Source organism: Mustela lutreola, chromosome 8 (genome assembly GCF_030435805.1).
Source record: "Mustela lutreola isolate mMusLut2 chromosome 8, mMusLut2.pri, whole genome shotgun sequence".
Classification (NCBI taxonomy): domain Eukaryota; kingdom Metazoa; phylum Chordata; class Mammalia; order Carnivora; family Mustelidae; genus Mustela; species Mustela lutreola.
This window is the reverse complement of record NC_081297.1, coordinates 113,715,840-113,733,833: the sequence shown is the minus strand read 5'-3', so window position 1 is coordinate 113,733,833 and position 17,994 is coordinate 113,715,840. Positions and strand designations below refer to the sequence as shown.

At 36.7% G+C, this 17,994-nt stretch overlaps 1 protein-coding gene and 1 long non-coding RNA gene across 3 annotated transcripts in view; one reads left to right on the top strand and one right to left on the bottom strand.

Moving 5' to 3' along the window:
• Window positions 1-17,994, bottom strand: part of LOC131839218 (uncharacterized) — a 47,839-nt gene that overhangs the window by 5,288 nt on the left and 24,557 nt on the right. Inside the window, exon 2 of one of the 2 annotated variants that reach the window (XR_009356862.1) lies at window positions 13,816-13,937. This is a non-coding gene — a long non-coding RNA (uncharacterized LOC131839218). The remainder of the gene's footprint in view (window positions 1-13,815; window positions 13,938-17,994) is intronic. The other variant, XR_009356863.1, reaches the window with a different exon arrangement.
• The window catches only part of LIN7A (lin-7 homolog A, crumbs cell polarity complex component), a 153,719-nt gene continuing 146,376 nt past the window's right edge, over window positions 10,652-17,994 (top strand). The window contains exon 1 of the mRNA XM_059186446.1: window positions 10,652-10,672. The gene's annotated coding sequence lies outside the window, so the exon portion shown is untranslated. The remainder of the gene's footprint in view (window positions 10,673-17,994) is intronic.

Sequence of the window (17,994 nt, the reverse complement as noted above, 5' to 3'; positions counted from 1 at the left end):
TGCTACAGTGCCAATGCCAGGAATATCATAGATTTTATTTGAAATTTAAATGTGCCTAATGTTTATCTTTGTGTAGATATTTAAAACTCACACATGCTGATTAATTATTTTCATTTTCATGGTTGCCATTGTTGTCAAAAAATTTTAAGTACTTCTCTTGAATCATTTAATATCATTCTCTCCTAGGAAGATTAGTCATCTTCATGCTGCTGTTATAGATAAGAACAATATTACTGGTTTTAGAAACCATTTTCTTTGCTTCAACTGAAACACAGTATATACAAAAACTTATATTTTCTCCCAAGTTTCTCCCAATTTTTCCTTATTTAATTTTTTTAGCATTGTAAATTTCACATTTTATTATTTTTATTTTATGGGAATGTACATCTAACAGATTTTTTAAAATCAGCACCTATTTAATTTTACTGAGTCTAAAGTATTAGACACTTAACTGACTGAGCCACTCTGGTGCCCAGAATTGCACATTCTTAATATTGCAGCACTGGAGGGGAACTGAGAGAAGCACTATTAAAAGTATGTAGTAAGCATCTGGCATAGAGTGGGGTTAGCACCATGTTGACGATAGTACAAAGCATAAAGGCTTTTGCCATCTCGTCATTTGCGATCTAACTCATAAAGTACTCTAAATCCCTTCTGTGAATTTAAAAAATCTCATTTCATTGTTTTATGGTTTGTATTTTTAAACATAATACTTCTTATGTCCACATAAGAGATAAGTGGCATGCATTTTATTGTTAGGTGGAATTTTTTGTTGTTGTTGTTGTTTTTTCAAGTTTCACTTCTGCTATTTTATAAATTAGTTTTATTGAGATATAATTCACATGCCATAAAATTTAACCATCTAGGGCGCCTGGGTGGCTCAGTGGTTAAGCCGCTGCCTTCGGCTCAGGTCATGATCTCAGGGTCCTGGGATCGAGTCCCGCATCGGGCTCTCTGCTCAGCGGGGAGCCTGCTTCCTCCTCTCTCTCTCTGCTTGCCTCTCTGCCTACTTGTGATTTCTCTCTGTCAAATAAATAAATAAAATCTTTAAAAAAAAAAATTTAACCATCTATAGTATACAATTCAGTAGTTTTTTTTTTTTAAAGATTTTATTTATTTATTTGACAGACAGAGATCACAAGCAGGTAGAGAGGCAGGCAGAGAGAGAGGAGGAAGCAGGCTCCCCGCTGAGCAGAGAGCCCGATGCGGGACTCGATCGCAGGACCCTGAGATCATGACCTGAGCCGAAGGCAGAGGCTTAACCCTCTGAGCCACCCAGGCGCCCCCAATTCAGTAGTTTTTAATATGTTCGCCATTATCTCATTTTAGAACATTTCATCACTCCCTAAGGAACCCTGTTTCAATCATTACTCATTCTTCTTTTATCTCAGTCCTTAGGACTCACCATCTACTTTCTGTCTCTATGGATTTTCTCATTCTGGACTTTATGGATGCATGGAATCGTATAATATATGTAGTCTGTTTCATCTAGTTTCATTCACAATGGTATATTCAAGATTCATGTAACATGTATCAATACTTTATTCTCTTTGTGGACAGATAGGACTGTATGGATATACCACATTTGTTTATCCATTCATCAGTTGACTGATAATGTAGATTGTTTCCACAGCGTGGCTATTATGAATAATGCTGCCGTAAACAGTCATAGACAAGTTTTTGTGCTGACATATGTTTTCATTTGCCCTGGATATGTTTCCAGGAGTGGAATTGCTGTGTCATATGATAACACATACCTGTACCAATAAATTCCATCCTGATTTAACAAAATAAAACACACACACACATACACACACGGAGGTTAAAAATTTTATTAATGTCTTTGTCACACTAAGCTGGATCAGTATGCGAGTTATTGTTCATTATTATCTCTGGTTGTTGGCAATTTTGCAACATTTCTGAATCATTTTATTCTCTGGCTAGGCCAATTGAATTGTGGCCAAGAATTACCGATGAAAAGCCCTTCTGTGAGAAATACAAACCATTGCTCCTGGATTGACAGTGGGATGCATGTGAGCTTTAGCAGATGTGAAATTTTACAATGGCGTCTGAGGATTCTCCTGCAAGTTATCTGCTTTGAGGCTGGAGACAGATATGAACATACGTGGTGAATCCCTATGTATCCTGAAGTTGTTTGAGTCTCAGAAAGCTAGCAGCAAACCTGAGAGTTAGAGCCTTTTCCTGATCTTTATTCTTCCAACATACCCAGTGGTTTTCCAAGTTATGACTTCCTTGTATTAAATCTCTTCCTTCTTGGATTACTTAGAGTCATTTTTTTTTCTTATTGAAATCTGATTCAGGGGTGCCTGGGTGGCTCAGTGGGTTAAAGCCTCTGCCTTCGGCTCAGGTCATGATCCCAGGGTCCTGGGATCGAGCCCCACATTGGGCTCTCTGCTCAGTGGGGAGCCTGTCCACCCACCCCCCCACCTGCCTCTCTGCCTACTTGTGATCTTTGTCTGTCAAATAAATAAATAAAATCCTTAAAAAAAGAAAAGAAATCTGATACATTTATGTTGGCGCCATTACCACACACCTATTTTTAAGTCCTATGGAATCAAATTTAAGAGATTTTTAAGAGATTTAAGAGATTTTTAATTTAAGAGATTTTTATTTTGTTTTTTAAGATTTATTTAATTATTTTAGAAAGAGAAAGAGAGGTTTTGAGAGTAGGGGAAAAGGAAGGGGCAGAAGGAGAGCATCTTCAAGCAGACTCCCCACTGACTGTGGAGCCCAACTTGGGACTTCATCTCAGGATCCTGAGATCATGACCTGAGCCTAAGCCAAGAGTGAGATGCTTAACTGACTGTGCCACCCAGACACCTCTAAGAGAGTTTATGTTAAACATTAACTATTATAAGAACCATTCTCATGCTGCCATATCCCTTGTTTCTGCATTCCTGTAGCTCCATCCAGATTGTCTACAAAAGAGGGAAAGTTTTCTACTGGTGCTTTATGCTGAGGTCACCACCATAGTGCCTGTAGCATAATCAGCTCCACCGCCTAATTTTTGAAATATCTCAGCTTATAGAGTTTTCTTCCTGCTTTCATCAGATGTCTCTTCGTGGACAATATGTGGGACCTTCTCTGATTTGTTATGGAAGGGCTCTGGTTACTTATGAGACATTATGGGGATGCATGGAGAGAGAGTATTCGTTTTTGGCTTTCACCTTTGAAAAAGAGTCCTTGGAATGTTATTTTTCCATGCACTTTGTTTTTCAGCCAGTCATCTAATTTCTTCTTTTATAATACATTCTGGTACTACAACCAAGGTATGTAGAAAAATACACTGATAAAGTTGTTATTTATAAATATACCTGTAAAGACTACCATTTTCTGAGAAACAACTATGTGCAGATACTAAATGATACATTTTATATAATACTAAGGTTATTTTTTAGTGCATACTATGTTCAAGGCATTATGCTAAGGAGTATATAGTCACTATCATATTAAACCATTAAACAATGATGAAATAAGTACTGTTATCATTTATATTTCACTTATGGAAAAACAGAATTTATAAAAGGTTAAACAATATTTCCACAGTCAAAAAGTTACTAAGTATTACAGTTAGCTGTCGAACCCAGGACTCTGTGTCCTTGAAGCTCATATTTGTTACAGCAGCTGATTCTCTATCTGTATCTATGCATATAAAAAAGAAGTCTGTAGTCTTCTTCTGTATTACTCCAACCTGTCTTCCATTACCACAGGGTGTTTTGTTTTATTTTCTTTACTTTTAAATATTTTATTTATTTCTTTATTTGAGAGAGAGAGGGCATGCACAGACATGAGTTGGGGGAGGAATAGAAGGGGAGGGAGAGTGAATGTCAAGCAGACTCCATGTTAATTGCAGAGTTCGACCCAGACCTCAATCTCATGACCCTGAGATCATACCCTGAACCAACACCAAGACTTGGGCACTTAACCCACTGAGCCAACCAGGCACCCCTGTTTTGTTTTTTTCATTAAGCAAATAATATAGTCACATCTTGCTCATAATTTTTCAGTGGTTCCCCATCACTTACACTATGAAGTCTCTACTTTTTAGCATAGTTCAAAAGGCACTTTGTGCTTTTATTCCTTGAACCAATTAAGCCTTAGTTGCCTCCACTTCCTCCAAACTGTATCTTTCCCAACACCGTGTTTTTCCATCTGACTGGGATGCTTATATGACTCGCAAACTCCTAATCATTCTTCAGGTCTTCTCTCCAAACCTCACCTTCTCTGTGAAGGGTCCATTGATTTGATTTCTTCAGGAAGACTTGGACAGAATGTCACCACTACTGGCATTGCTCCTTGCACATTTGTGTTAGTAAATAAAGTATGCTTCTGTCATAGGTATGTTGTGAAGATTAAGGAAGACTGTCTTTGGAAGAAACTCCAGAGAAAGCTTTGACTACTAAGCACTACCCAAATATAGAAAATAAGCTTCTATAGAAAATAAGCTTTTTTTATAGCTTCTCATTTTTGCTGTTCTATCTTTACTATTATAAATTCTTTTATGTAGGGTTTGTGCCTATGACCACCAAAGATGCTGGGAATATTTCAGGCCTGGCTTATTGGATAACATTTACCTGTTGCTGAGACTCTCTGGTTGGTCACCAATCCCAATCGGAAAAGGTTTTAGGTCCTAGAATGAAAATGATTTGTAATGATGAGGTACCTGTTGATTTGTATTTGAACAGTATTATTGACTGGGAAGAACTGACGTGAGCCAGTTGAGCAACTCTGGTGATGACAGAACAACCATAGTTTCAATTGTTTGGTCACTTAAAAAGTGGGGGTGCTAGGCCTCCTTTTAAGGACAGCTTGATGGAGACACACAAACTCTTGGTCTGCTCTGCCGGCTGCCTGGGCATGCTGATGTCCTCACTAGCAAAAAGACGACAGACAATACAATGGTGACTTACAGACTTTTCAGATACACAACAATTCCTATTCCTTCTGTTTGGAGAGCTCGTACAGGGCACCCTCAGTGAAAGCTAACAATAAAGTATCCTCATGTTCTTAAACTAAAATAAGTATATGTGAATGTGTCTTGTCATTGTCATCCTCAAATAGAAAAGAACCCGAGATCTATGATCTGAGGAACATACTCAGGCATTGTTACTGTCCCAGCTTTTTATCTTTATAACCACAAATTCTTAGCAATATTCTTGTCCTGTATCAAACACTGGGTAAAGATTAAAAAAGAAAGAAAAAGAAAAGAAGAAGAGGGACACACACACACACACACACACACACACACACACACACACACAGAATGAAGGAAAGAAGAGAAATGAAGGGAAAGAAGGAAGCCTGAAAACAATCATTACTTTCCTGAAGAGGAAACCCTTAAAAACTTTACCATTCTTGGGACACCTGGGTGGCTCAGGTCATAATCCCAGGGTCCTGGGATCAAGCCCCACATGGAGTCCCGCACTGAGACCCGCATCAGGCTCCCTGCCCAGCCAGAAGTCTGCTTCTCCCTCTCCCCACTCCCCCCTGCTTGTGTTCCCTCTCTTGCTGTGTCTCTCTCTGCCAAATAAATAAATAAATACAATCTTGAAAACCAGAAACCAAAAAACCCCTTACCATTCTTCAAGTATTTATTCACATAACAAATAATTACTTTATGACAAGAATAGCTCAGACAGCTTACTGTGTGCTGGGGGCCCTGCCTTTGTGGGGACACCAGAGAATAACAGGAAACCAAATGAACTAGAAGATGTCAGATGGCGATAACAGCTACATATCAAAGTAAACAGGGCGATGGGCTAGGCAGCGCCTAGGGAATTGATCACTTTCTATTAGGTGGTCAAGGGAGACTCCTTACCTTATTAGTGTGACTTACCACCTGTTAGTGTGCTTTCCTGGGTGAGCTCACACTGCACCAGGTGCTGTGCAAAATTAAAAATAAGTAGCCAAAGACAGCTGCCCTCAAAAACATTAGTGAAGTTTGGGAAGAACTATAACCAGTTTGGTCCCAGAGAACCCGATCGGCTTCCTCTGTGTTGTCGCTCACACTGTTCCCCCTTCCAATGTTCAGGCCTGGTCCAAATCCAGTCAAAACAGTTTTCCATCACAAGACTGATTTATGAATGTGGTGATTCACGCTGGTGTCTGCCTCTCTGCGTTTGGCTCCGAGCCGTGCTCCAGGCATGGAGACATGTAAAGCCGGTGTGATTCAGATTTGAAAATATCTTCAGTATTATGTTCACTGAACACTCTCATTTTTATCACAGTTGTTTTTATTGACAGATATGAAAAGAAGAATTATTCTTTTCACAACCAGATTTTTAAAAAGAGCCCATGAGAAGAAGTTCAAGTGCCTGGGAGTACCAAAGCTCTTTTGCTCTGTATGGACAGCAAATGAGCTAGTCATTTAGAAAAACTAAGTGTGTAAATGAAGTAGTCAACCCAACCTGATGCATCCAGTGACTCTGAGTCATTGACATCTAGGAGGGTGGTTATTAAGCCTCGATGTGCAGAGAGCTAAAAATTTCCTCTCTGAGCTTTTTACACAGGCTCACTGTAGAGGATGATATTCCATACATGGGACAATGACTTAGCTGATGTCCACAGTCTAAAGGAAGGAAGAACAGGTCACCACGGTTTACTTAACGCTTTCGATGTGCTACTCTGGCAATGTGCCAGATGTTATGTATTTATTTCCTCATTCCAGGTGCCCTTCTATTTCCAGGTAAACTACTTCACCAGGGCATTAACCTCTGCCTTTGATAAGTACTGCTCAGTTGCGTTCAAGTCTTCTGCAGCTCTCACTAGGACATAGACACGGAGGTTCCGTGGATGTAGCTAAGGTTTATCAGTACAGAAGAGAGGCGTGCACATCCCCACAAAAGAATGAAAGCTCATAAGGGGCTATAGGTGCCTACTGACAGAATTTCCTTCTAGAAACTATATTTTAGAAGTGGATAATCCTATAATGTAATCATATTCAAAATATAGGTACGTAACCATTTTCACTAAAAAAAAAAAAAAAAGCAGAAGAAAGTAAACAAAGGATTCTGTCATCCTGCTTCTGACTTTTTAAACTTTTTATACAGTCAGATCAGCAAAGAAAAAATAATGTCAATACTGGGAAGAGATGAAGGGAAGGAGTCAAATTGTGGAACACAGGTTGAGAGCCTTTGTGGCATACCCCCTTAGGCTAGGACATAAATTAAACCATTCCCCAAAGGTTGCCTCACAAGAGCAGACTGTCTATTAAGGCAAGGTTTAGAGATCATCTTATTTATTGTCCGAGTTTTTGTTGTTTCTTTGTGTAACTAAAGCATATTGGACTTTTCCTGCCTGGATTTTATTGGAACCAATGTTATACCAGTGATCTGAATTATATATTAGCTGTTCACATCTTCATGAAATCTCTCAATATGACAAATTTGAAAGGGAATGATTATGCGAGGTCTGTTCAGAATAGTAGAGCCACAACAGGAAACGTGAATTGCCTTTTTGACATTTATCCATAAGTTAATTACTCAGCTATTCATGCCTAAGTGGAAATTGTTGAATTTTCTTCATATGTTAGTTATTGATCAAAATCATAGTACTATTTAGATACACATCATTCGGGCATTATTTTCTTATGTGGGGTATACCTCCAGAAGTAAAATATGAGCCTCCAGGGTAATTGAAAAACCACTACATTTTATAATTATCAGATAAAGTCTAAGGCGATAAATATTGTCTTTAAAAACACCTGGGAAACCATTATTTCTGAAAATAAATTGTAAACTAAGCATGATTTTATTTTGCAGGACTTTGAAGCTGTAAATCAGTTTATGCTTGCCTCTATTCATTTAACCTATTGTTGCCTCACTTCCCTATTTCCAAGGAAGTGATAATAATAATCCCCTGTATCTCATAGGGGCTATTATGAGCATAAATGGCATAATATATGCGAACATGTTTTGGGCTACTTGATGAGGTATAGAGAGACTTGGGTCACTGGGAAATACTAACAGTGTAGAAGAAGTGGTCGACAAGCCTTTACTATATAAATGTGGTTAGTATTAATTGCTGTTGAGGAGCTATAGAATGAATATGTAATAAGATTTTTATCCTTTCATGTAAATAAAATTTCATAGATACATTCAGTATATTGTCAAAAAAAGGAATCCGTGATTTACTACATCCTCTGATTCAGATGATTCAAAATAAATGTTATTGATTTTTTTCCTCTCAAGTTCATTATTTTTGATCACTCCAGTAAGTCCTCAAGGACCAGCATTCACAGCATTTTTTTCTGGGCTGTTGAACGTAAACTCAGAAATACACCCAGACCTTTTTACATGTGTTAGAAATATAAACAGTAAATCCAATGGCTATACAGAGTTAACAAGTTGTATTCTTCACATTAATTCCTAAAAGACATTGTGTTATCTTCCAGCTTAATTGCGCTATTTTCAATCCACAGTTTTACCCATAAAAAGAGATGAATAACAATACAAGTTATCAGAAACAACAGATAATCCATTGATGCCTCTGGCAGAAAAAACAGTTGTGTACAATGGGGACAGTTGTGGGTATTTGTCAAAATGTGGCTGTAAATGTGCTGGATTTCTTTTTTCTTGGCTTCAATATTTTATTGGAGAGGGGTCTCAGCTGGGTTCTCCAATCCCTCAGCTGAATTGTGGTTATTCATGGGTTCAAGGTCATCAATAATCAAAAGATGAATGCAGATTAATATAGGGAATTGAATTTAATTCTCATTACTCTGGAGAAATAGCATGGGGAATGGATGCTATGCCTGCTTGTCTAATAGATCCCTTCTGTGCTCCCAAGGCACCTTGCCTACAGAAATATTTTCACTTGGATATATAAATAAGCCAGGCAAAGTCATGTATCCTTTAAAAGACCAAAAGCATCGATTGTGCATTTTTATTCCCAGCAGCTAGAATAGTGGCTGAAATGAAATAGATTCAGTATACAACACGTTTATATGGATGAATGGATGTCTTGAAAAAAAAATGACTCATTAACAATTTTAGATCTCAACTTGGAAAAAATACTATTCTTGTATTTTGAAGTCAGATAAAATTGAGACCTGGAAAGAAACTTGGGAGAAAAGGGTAGAATTCAAATAGTCCTTTAAAGCACAGATGCTTTGTTGGGGAAAGGAGACACATTCCTAGGCTCTTCAGTTACACATAAACAAAGCAAGTTCTCTGCCTCCTGTTTTTTGTTCCAAAGGAAACTGGGGCAATTATTTGGATCTTTTAAATCAGAGCTCTGTTTCTTGTTCTTTCCTTTGGCCAAAACCCACCTCTTTCTCTCTCTCTCTCTGTTTTGTTTTGTTTTGTTTTGTCTTGAGTATGCTTAAAACAGGATGCCCTGCAAAGGCAAAGTAGTTGCCTTTATAAAGAGTATGTATTGTTCTTTGGGAAGTTACTCATAAACTAAAAAGAGGTGAGTCTCCCTCACTTGAGGTAAGGCGTATCTGATCTTTAACCAAGAAGTAAATGATGCGTCCAGCCCCTTCCAGGGATCCACAGATCACAAACCCTCATCGGGAAAAGCTCCACATCTCTTGCCCTGTGTGTTGGTGTCTTGGAAACAAAGGCAACTGTTGTTAGTAGGTGTTGGTAGTAGATTTCCATGCTGTGCTGCTGCTGAAGTTTGAGGCAGACATAGTAGTTCCAAAGATAGGGATGATTTAAGTGGTGAAGAATGGCAGAAGGTGGAAGAAAAGACAAGTTAACCAAGTTCTCATATTCCTTCTCTTAGGTATGCAAGCAGTAAGATTTCTTTGAAAATCTCTTAGCAAGGTTTCATTGAAATTTCAAAAAGTAGTTAAATGTTTTATTTTACTTTATTTAAATGAATTAAAAGACTCATAAAATACATGATTCAAGTTAATAATGTCAAAGGCAAGCTCAGGAAACAGTACTAAATTCAAGAATTATGGCCAAACACCCAGAATTGCTTTTTGTGCTAATGTGTGAGCCCACTGGAAACTACTGAAAACAAATAAGCGAACAAAAACAAACGAACAAACAAATGTGACTTCAACTAGGCCAACAGTGTAAAAATGTTTTGAAATATTTGGTGAAATAAATGCCAAATCCCACCCTATAACCACTCTCGGACTCCCTGTGAAAATGTCTATTACATGGTGTTAAAATAAGCCACACTAAGGAAGTGCAGGAAAACGAGACATGATGGGTGAAATTAGACATGATGGGTGAAACCAGACCCTGAACTCTAAAAGTGCTGAGAAAAGGGCATGCTTGAATCTTGCTCTGTTTGGGGAGAGATTCATAAAACTCCTGTATTTCATATGTTATCCAAATATTACACCAAGATATTACATTTATTATCTTGTTAAATGAAATGAGTTAGTTCACACATTCCCTCAGAAAGCCAAATTATGAAGAATTTGTCTTAAGCAAAGGACTCTTCTATCTTCTTTGACCAATTCTGTAATAGGTCTGAGAATCTCATGGATTATGGACAAATGTGGAGTTGGACCCTTGAAATGGTATCAAATCTTTAAATTGTGATGGTCATTTGAGATTTCAATGTTTATCATTATTTTAAGAATCTGTCCTTTTTTTACAGGTAATGTTCAAAATTGTTGTACACGTGCTGCACAAAATTAATTGCAGAAAATATTCATCTTCTATCCAAAAGCTCCACTGGGATTAAGGTCAGTAAGTAGAAAAGGTATTAAAATATTAAAACAATCTTTTAAATACCAACAACAAAAGAATGAATTATGGTCTTTGACCTGAAATGAAAACAGTTTTAATCTTGTGCTACGTACAATGGTGTGGTATGAACTCTTGCTTGACACTGAATGTTAGAAAGCACCTAAATACGTAAACAAATCAAAGGTTGGATGCTTCGATTTTAGACAGTCTAAAACACACTATTTCAAAATTTAGAGGGAATAGGCCTTTAATTTAAAAAAAAAAACTACACATGCAGTTTTTTATGCAAATAAGGTATGAAGAAATTAAGGAATTGAAAATATTTGTGTAACTATAAAGGAGAAGATCCATATACAAATAATACTGAAACTAATGTCTACAGATACTATTGTCTAGCTATTATAAATTCAAAGTATGGTCTTGATGGGATAGGGTTGTGCAAACTGAGGCATATACTGTGACTTTAAATTTTCTTTATCTTAGCATTAAAAGAAGTCAAAGAAACATGTATTGTTCTAGATGTTGCCTTATGAAATGGTAAAAATTTGATATGGGTAATACAAAATTATATAATTAAATTAAGTATTTTAATAGCTTCTACTAAGTGTAGATTTTTCAAATATTACCCCCAAATACAATGTTCAAACACTCTATAATTCCAACTAGTACATTATCAATTTATAAACAATTCTGATTTTTTCCAAATTGAAGTTATTAAAGCAAATAAATCCTATTGAAGCACTGTGATGATTTGACAAAGGTCTAATTTGGCATTACTACCAGTAGGGTACAAATAATTTGAAAACCTTGATTATAACAATAAAATGAATAATTCTACTGACATGGAAGCTAGAAACTTGTGATATGAAATAAATATTTAATAATTTATTATTTATTTTGCCTTATTACTCATCCAAATACTTTGCTCCTTTCAATAGACTAACCAAGCATGTGTCATATTTAAGTTTGTTCATTTTTGATATATTGCTGACTTTCTGTAATAGAAATTATCAAAGCTTAGTGCATATTTTTCAATGGGTTCATCATGAAGGGATGCTTGTCAAGGTAAAGAGAAGGACAGGGTTTCATTTAATAGCCTGTAACTTTTATGACTTTTTGTAACTTTTTAAAATATTTAATCTTATTGTGTATGGACTTACATTTATCATGTCTTCGTGGCCTCACAAATGTTAGGTGTAATTCTGATGGTGAGTCTTGCTCTGAAGCAAGTGGACGTTTCTATTTGTACTAATCTTGTGAAGAAGCCAGAGTATCAAAGTATAATTTTCTACAAGTTAAAAATATAACTCATAAAAAACATTAAAGTAAGCTCATATCAAAAACATTCACGAGAGACTAAGCCAAGGGTTAAACTCATTCAATGGAGTACAGGAAGGATCAAAGTGTGCGTAGACACAGAAAGAAAAAAATGCTGAAATGGCATTGCTAAATTAAATACAAAACTGTTTAATATCCTCCAGGGCCATAAAACATAACCTTTGGGGTTATCTTTTCTATCAGGCAGAAATCATTTGTATCTTAACTGAGCAAAAATCATTTGCAATTTAACAGTCTTCTAAAGGTTACATCTAACTGCACAGAGTCTGGAACTTTATCAATAGTAAATAGTAAATCAAACAAAACTGAATCTTCTTAGACAATCAAATAAGCTTCGAGTAGACCCATTAGTGTTCTAGTAAATCATGGACAGGACAAAAAGTCATCCTTTGCATCCCCCATTTTGAATACTTTTTCTTGGTAAGGGAAAGGAAATAAAATCTGGGAAATTCAGCCTTAAATTGGGGTGAGAGAGGGACTCTTTAACTGGAGCTTGGGCGGTGGGCCAGGACCCTGATGAATACATTTAGACTCCAAAACATGCTCTGTGGTAATTGTAACTTGGCCTTGGCCCTTTAGAGGCAGGTAGGAAACAAAGCTCGGAGGTGCCCTGTGCACTGGGACTCTTCAAGAGGGGCCCATACTGGTGCACTCCAGTGTGGTGCACACCTTATTTTATTGTAATTGTAATTGTATTTTATTGTAATTGTAACTTATTCTGTGTTTTGATAACATTTCTGTATCTCCAGCCTTCAGTAAAATCCAGCCAAGTGATAGCCTCATCTTCAGCTGTGTTGTAGGAACTTAAATGGTGGGTCTGTTCCATGACTGGGTCAGCTACTCATGTTAAGCATGGAGAAAAAGGGGAGGGGCAGTGTTTTCCTGAACAAAGCCAGTAGAGTGGTACCAGCAGTGGTTCAAGGCAAAAACTTCATAACTAATACTGTGCATTAAGTCCTTTTGCACTTCAGATATCTTAGTGGTTTCTGTTTTCCTGACAGATAGACATAGTTCTTATTATTTGATTTTATTATTTCTATTATTAATATCAGTTATAGTATTAGTAATAATAATAATAATTATTATTATTATTATTATGTTCCTCTGAAACATTATCTAGGAACCACAAAATCTAACAATATAACATTCCTCCCTGACTTTTCCAATGCACTGCTCTAGTCCTTTTCCCCACAGACTTCATCCTTGACCCAGAAGCAAATATATAATGAATGATCCATAGTTATATGAACTGGTGTCTCATTTAAATACTCCACTATGGGTTTATATCTATCATCGATCAATGGTTTAATGGGTGGAAAGATTTATTTCATTTGACACCAGTCTAAGAATGATCATTGGTATTTTGGAGAACAGATTTTGCACAATTAGAAAAATGTGTAATCAATAATAAGAGAGTTCTTATGTCCCACATAAAGCAAACGTGTCAAGAAATATTGTATGACTTACCTTTAATACATTATCTTTCTCCAGCTCTCTATCGATTACCTGTGACTTACAACAGTTTGAAGGAGAAAATAGATACCACATAGGTAACCTTGTTTCATGGCTGAAACAAGTGGAGTTTATTTCCAGTAGCCAGACTGCCTTGGTGAGAGGAGCTTGGACCAATGGATTTAGCATCCAGAATTATAAATTCATAGAAAAATGTGGGACTGTGAGGGCTTAACGCTAAGGAATAATATGCAAATATTATTTAGAAAAGATAGATAAACAGATGTGGGGTGAAATTATCTGGTTCAGCAATGCACTTAAAGTGTTCTAAGAGATCAGTCTGGCTCACCTTAAGGTCTCTTCATTTTTCGTTGGTTCTCATTCTTCTCTTTCTTCGAGGACTTAATTCTATGGCAACATTGTCATATCTGCCTTTCCTCATTGTCTTCTCATGTTAGAGTCTGTAAAAGACTGTCATTCAGTTGTCACTTCCACCTGCTTGTTTTTGCCGGCAAACAAAGGCCCCCTATTACGCACTAACCGTGTGAGCTGGAAAAATGTCTTTACTTTGAAAGTCTCTTGCCAACAGCATATTTCAGCAAACCGTTTCCTTGGCTAGGTTGATGTCTTGACTAATAATCTGGAGTTTATAACCATAAACATGCGACCCAACATAAATAAGACTGACATCCAGGCAAGACACGAAGACCCAGCATTTTTACAGTTATACAACTTGTGACTGTGTCTGAGAATTCTATCCATGAAACTGTCTACTACTTTCCGAAAGCTGAAGAAAGAAAATACAAAGAACTGCTGGAATGTAATTTGAAGAGTTATTGACTAGAAGACATTAGGGTGAAATACAATAAACACTGGCTGTATAAATGAGACCACCTGAGCTCAATCCTGACTCCTTTATTCTTTCTTTTAAAGATTATATTTATTTATTTGGGAGAATGAGCAGTGGGTGGGGGGGAGGCAGAGGGAGAGAGAGAGAAGGAGTGCGCAAGTGCACAAGCAAGGGGAGCAGCAGGCAGAGGGGGAAGCGGGCTCCCTGCTGAGCAGAAAGCTCTATGCAGAACTAGATCCTAGGATTCTGGGATCATGATCTGAGCTGAAGGCAGATGCTTATTGGACTGAGACACCTGGACACCCCTCCCCCACTCCTTTATTCTAAGGATTATTTCCTTTAATTCATCTCTCTCTCTCTCTCTCTCTTTCTCATTCCGTCCTTCTGTCTCTGTCAGTTTCTTTCACACACACATACACATACACACGCACATGCCACACATCTGGCTTATATCTGGGCTCAGACAGCTATGACTTGCAGACCAAATTCAGCCTATCACCTATTTTTTTAAATAAAGCTTTATTGGAAAACAGCCATATCCATTTGTTTACATTTTATCTATGGCTGCTTTTTCACTTTAGAAGCAATTTAGGAGTTGTGACGGAGATCATATGGTGGCAAAGTCTAAAATATTTACTATCTGGCCATTTACAGAAAACTTTGCCAATCTCTGGCTTAGATTATAGCAGAATATATATATACATATATATATATATATATATATATATATATTAGTCTTGTCTGTTTTAGGTTGAAAAAATATGACAGAACACTTAATGCCTAGGTCTTGGTTTCTATACCATCCTCCAGTAAAAAGAAGCAGGGCTCCTCAGAGAAATGGTTAATTCTATGGCTGGAGCAGGAAATACACGGGGTGTGAGCCCAGAGCATCTCATAGTGCCAAAAAATAAAGAAATGGTTAAAAAAAAAAAAGCAGAATAAACATTAATAGGGGCATGTCAAAGAGACAAGTAAAGGTACTCTGGATGATGAAAGCTGAAACATTTGAGTAAATAAATAAATAAATAAATGGTCTTGGATTATAACTCAAGGTCTAAAATAAATCTCCATGAGTTCATACTAATATAAATAGATGACTGAAGAAATAAATAACGGAGAAAAATAGAAACATCTCCAGTAGGAAGAATTTTAAATAATTTATGTAGCTACTCTGCCCTCAAGGAGGTGAAACGTAACTAACAGTCCATTTCATAAGTGTGGCTGTGCTAGTGACTTCCTTTGAAGAGTACAGTACAGAAAAAGGAAAAAAAGAGTTACTTGGCAGGAGGGAAACCTGACAAGCACTACTGAAGCCAGGTGATCAAGGTCAACATCGACAAGTGAGTAAGTCAGATTGGTAGCATGTACCCTTGATATGATGGGATGAGAACGATACTTTGCCTCAGTGGTCTTCTACAAAAATATATAACCCACGTCTAATCATGAAAAAAATCCCAACTGAGAGGCATTCCAAAAGTATCTGACCAGTACTCTTCAAAATTCTTGAGGTCATCAAAAACAAGGGGAAATTTGAGAAATTTTCATAGCCACCAGGAATCCAAGACTACGTAACTACTAAATGTAATGTCATTTCCTGGATGGAATTCTGGAACAAAAGCGAACATAGGTTAAAAACTAAGGAAATCTGAATAAACTATGGAATTCAGTTAATGATAAAGTATCAATATTGCTGTTGTATCAATTGTAGCAATATATCATATTAATATATTAATATGGGACACCGGTTTAGGATAAATAGAACTCTCTGTCCTATTTTTATATTTTCTGTAAATCTAAAACTATTCTAAAGGAAAAATTTTATTTAATGATTTGTGAGGAAACACTTGAAAAGTTATTATATTTGATGGTCATATCTTACACATTTAGGTATAGAAATTATTTCATCATATGTATCTAACAAAGAGAATAAAACGAATAAAAAAGTTCCAAATATTGTTATTCTCTTGTAGTTATTTACTGTACTGAAATGTTTACTTGAAAATTTTTGCAGCTTTTGCATTTGTACTAATGGGCTCTGATCCTAAAAATACTAGAAAAATAAGAAACTCTATTTTGAGTAGAAAAGACAAAAATAGCAGGAAATAACAGTCATGCTCTGAAATATAATAAAGTCATTCAGAGGTTCTATGTCATCACAGAATAAAAATGAGAAAAAGATGCAGTTAAAGGGTAAAATCTACTGGGGATATGTTTAATTCAAGCATTGTATTTTGGAAACTACCCAAAAGCAGTAAGAGATTTAGCACAACGTCTGGGAAATTAGAGAGAGCAGTACGATAGAATGGCAGTTCATTTGTACCTTTGAGGAAAAAAAATCAGCATAAGAAGAAAGAAAACAAGTTTTCCTACATTTAAAGAAAAAATACTGTAAGCTATATACATATTTCCCAAAGAAAATACTATTTTCAATAACAAATGTACAGCCTATATGCAAGGGCATTTTTTTTTAACCAGGAATAAATTCAAAATTGACACAGTTCATTCTAGAGATGGCTAGAGTTAGAATGCTTTAAAAAGTTGAGAAAAAAAAAATCCAAAGCCATCTTCTGAAGCATTTTAAATGATGACAACATGCTTAGTTTTAAAATGATGATTCTAGGGGCGCCTGGGTGGCTCAGTGGGTTAAGCCTCTGCCTTAGGCTCAGGTCATGATCTCAGGGTCCTGGGATCAAGTTCCGCATTGGGCTCTCTACTCAGCAGGGGGCCTGCTTCCCTTCCTCTCTCTGCCTGCCTCTCTGCCTGCTTGTGATCTCTCTCTGTCAATTAAATAAATAAAATCTTTTAAAAAAATGATGATTCTAAGTCAAATGAAGTCACACTGGCAAACTTTCTGGAAGAGAAACCAGGTATTTCTGAAGGTCATTTTGGAATAAGGTATGATGGATACCCTGGGCTTCTGATGCTAGAAGCAAATGGACAGACCCTGAGTCCATCCTCAGGAAATGTCTTTTTCAACCTATTCAAATGTAAGGAAGTAATGTAACATTTTAGAAGACTGTGATATTCCCTTCCAAAGAACATACTATTGTGAATATAGTTAACCATAAATCAGTGGTTTCCGTGGCTTTCTCTGCTGTAACAGAAAAACATTTAGAATTATCCCACCTTTACCTAGAAAGTAAGATAAAACAGATAGTCCTCAACAAGTCAAGGTAATAAAGCAATTTAATTTATCAATTCCATGACATTAGATTGGAGAATATCTGTTAAATTGAATATAGTTATTAGCTATTGGTATTCTAGGTTGATACTTAATATAGAAAAATCATACAATGTGCTATCAGGAACTTAATTGTCAAAATAATTGTCAAAATCTGAGTATACAGGTGAACTTCAGATTGAGCATACAAATTTTTTTTTTAAGATTTTATTTATTTTATTTGACAGACAGAGATTACAAGTAGGCAGAGAGGCAGACAGAGAGAGAGGGGAGGAAGCAGGCTCCCTGCTGAGCAAAACTCGATGCCGGGCTCGATCCCAGGACCCTGGGATCATGACCTGAGCCAAAGGCAGAGGCTTTAACCCACTGAGCCACCCAGGCACCCCGAGCATACAAATTTTATACATGTTTAATTTAGCCTGATGTCTATATAGTTTGTTGCTGATTTTTAAGGCAACTAATATTTCAATGAAGAGTAAAACACCAAAGGTGAAACA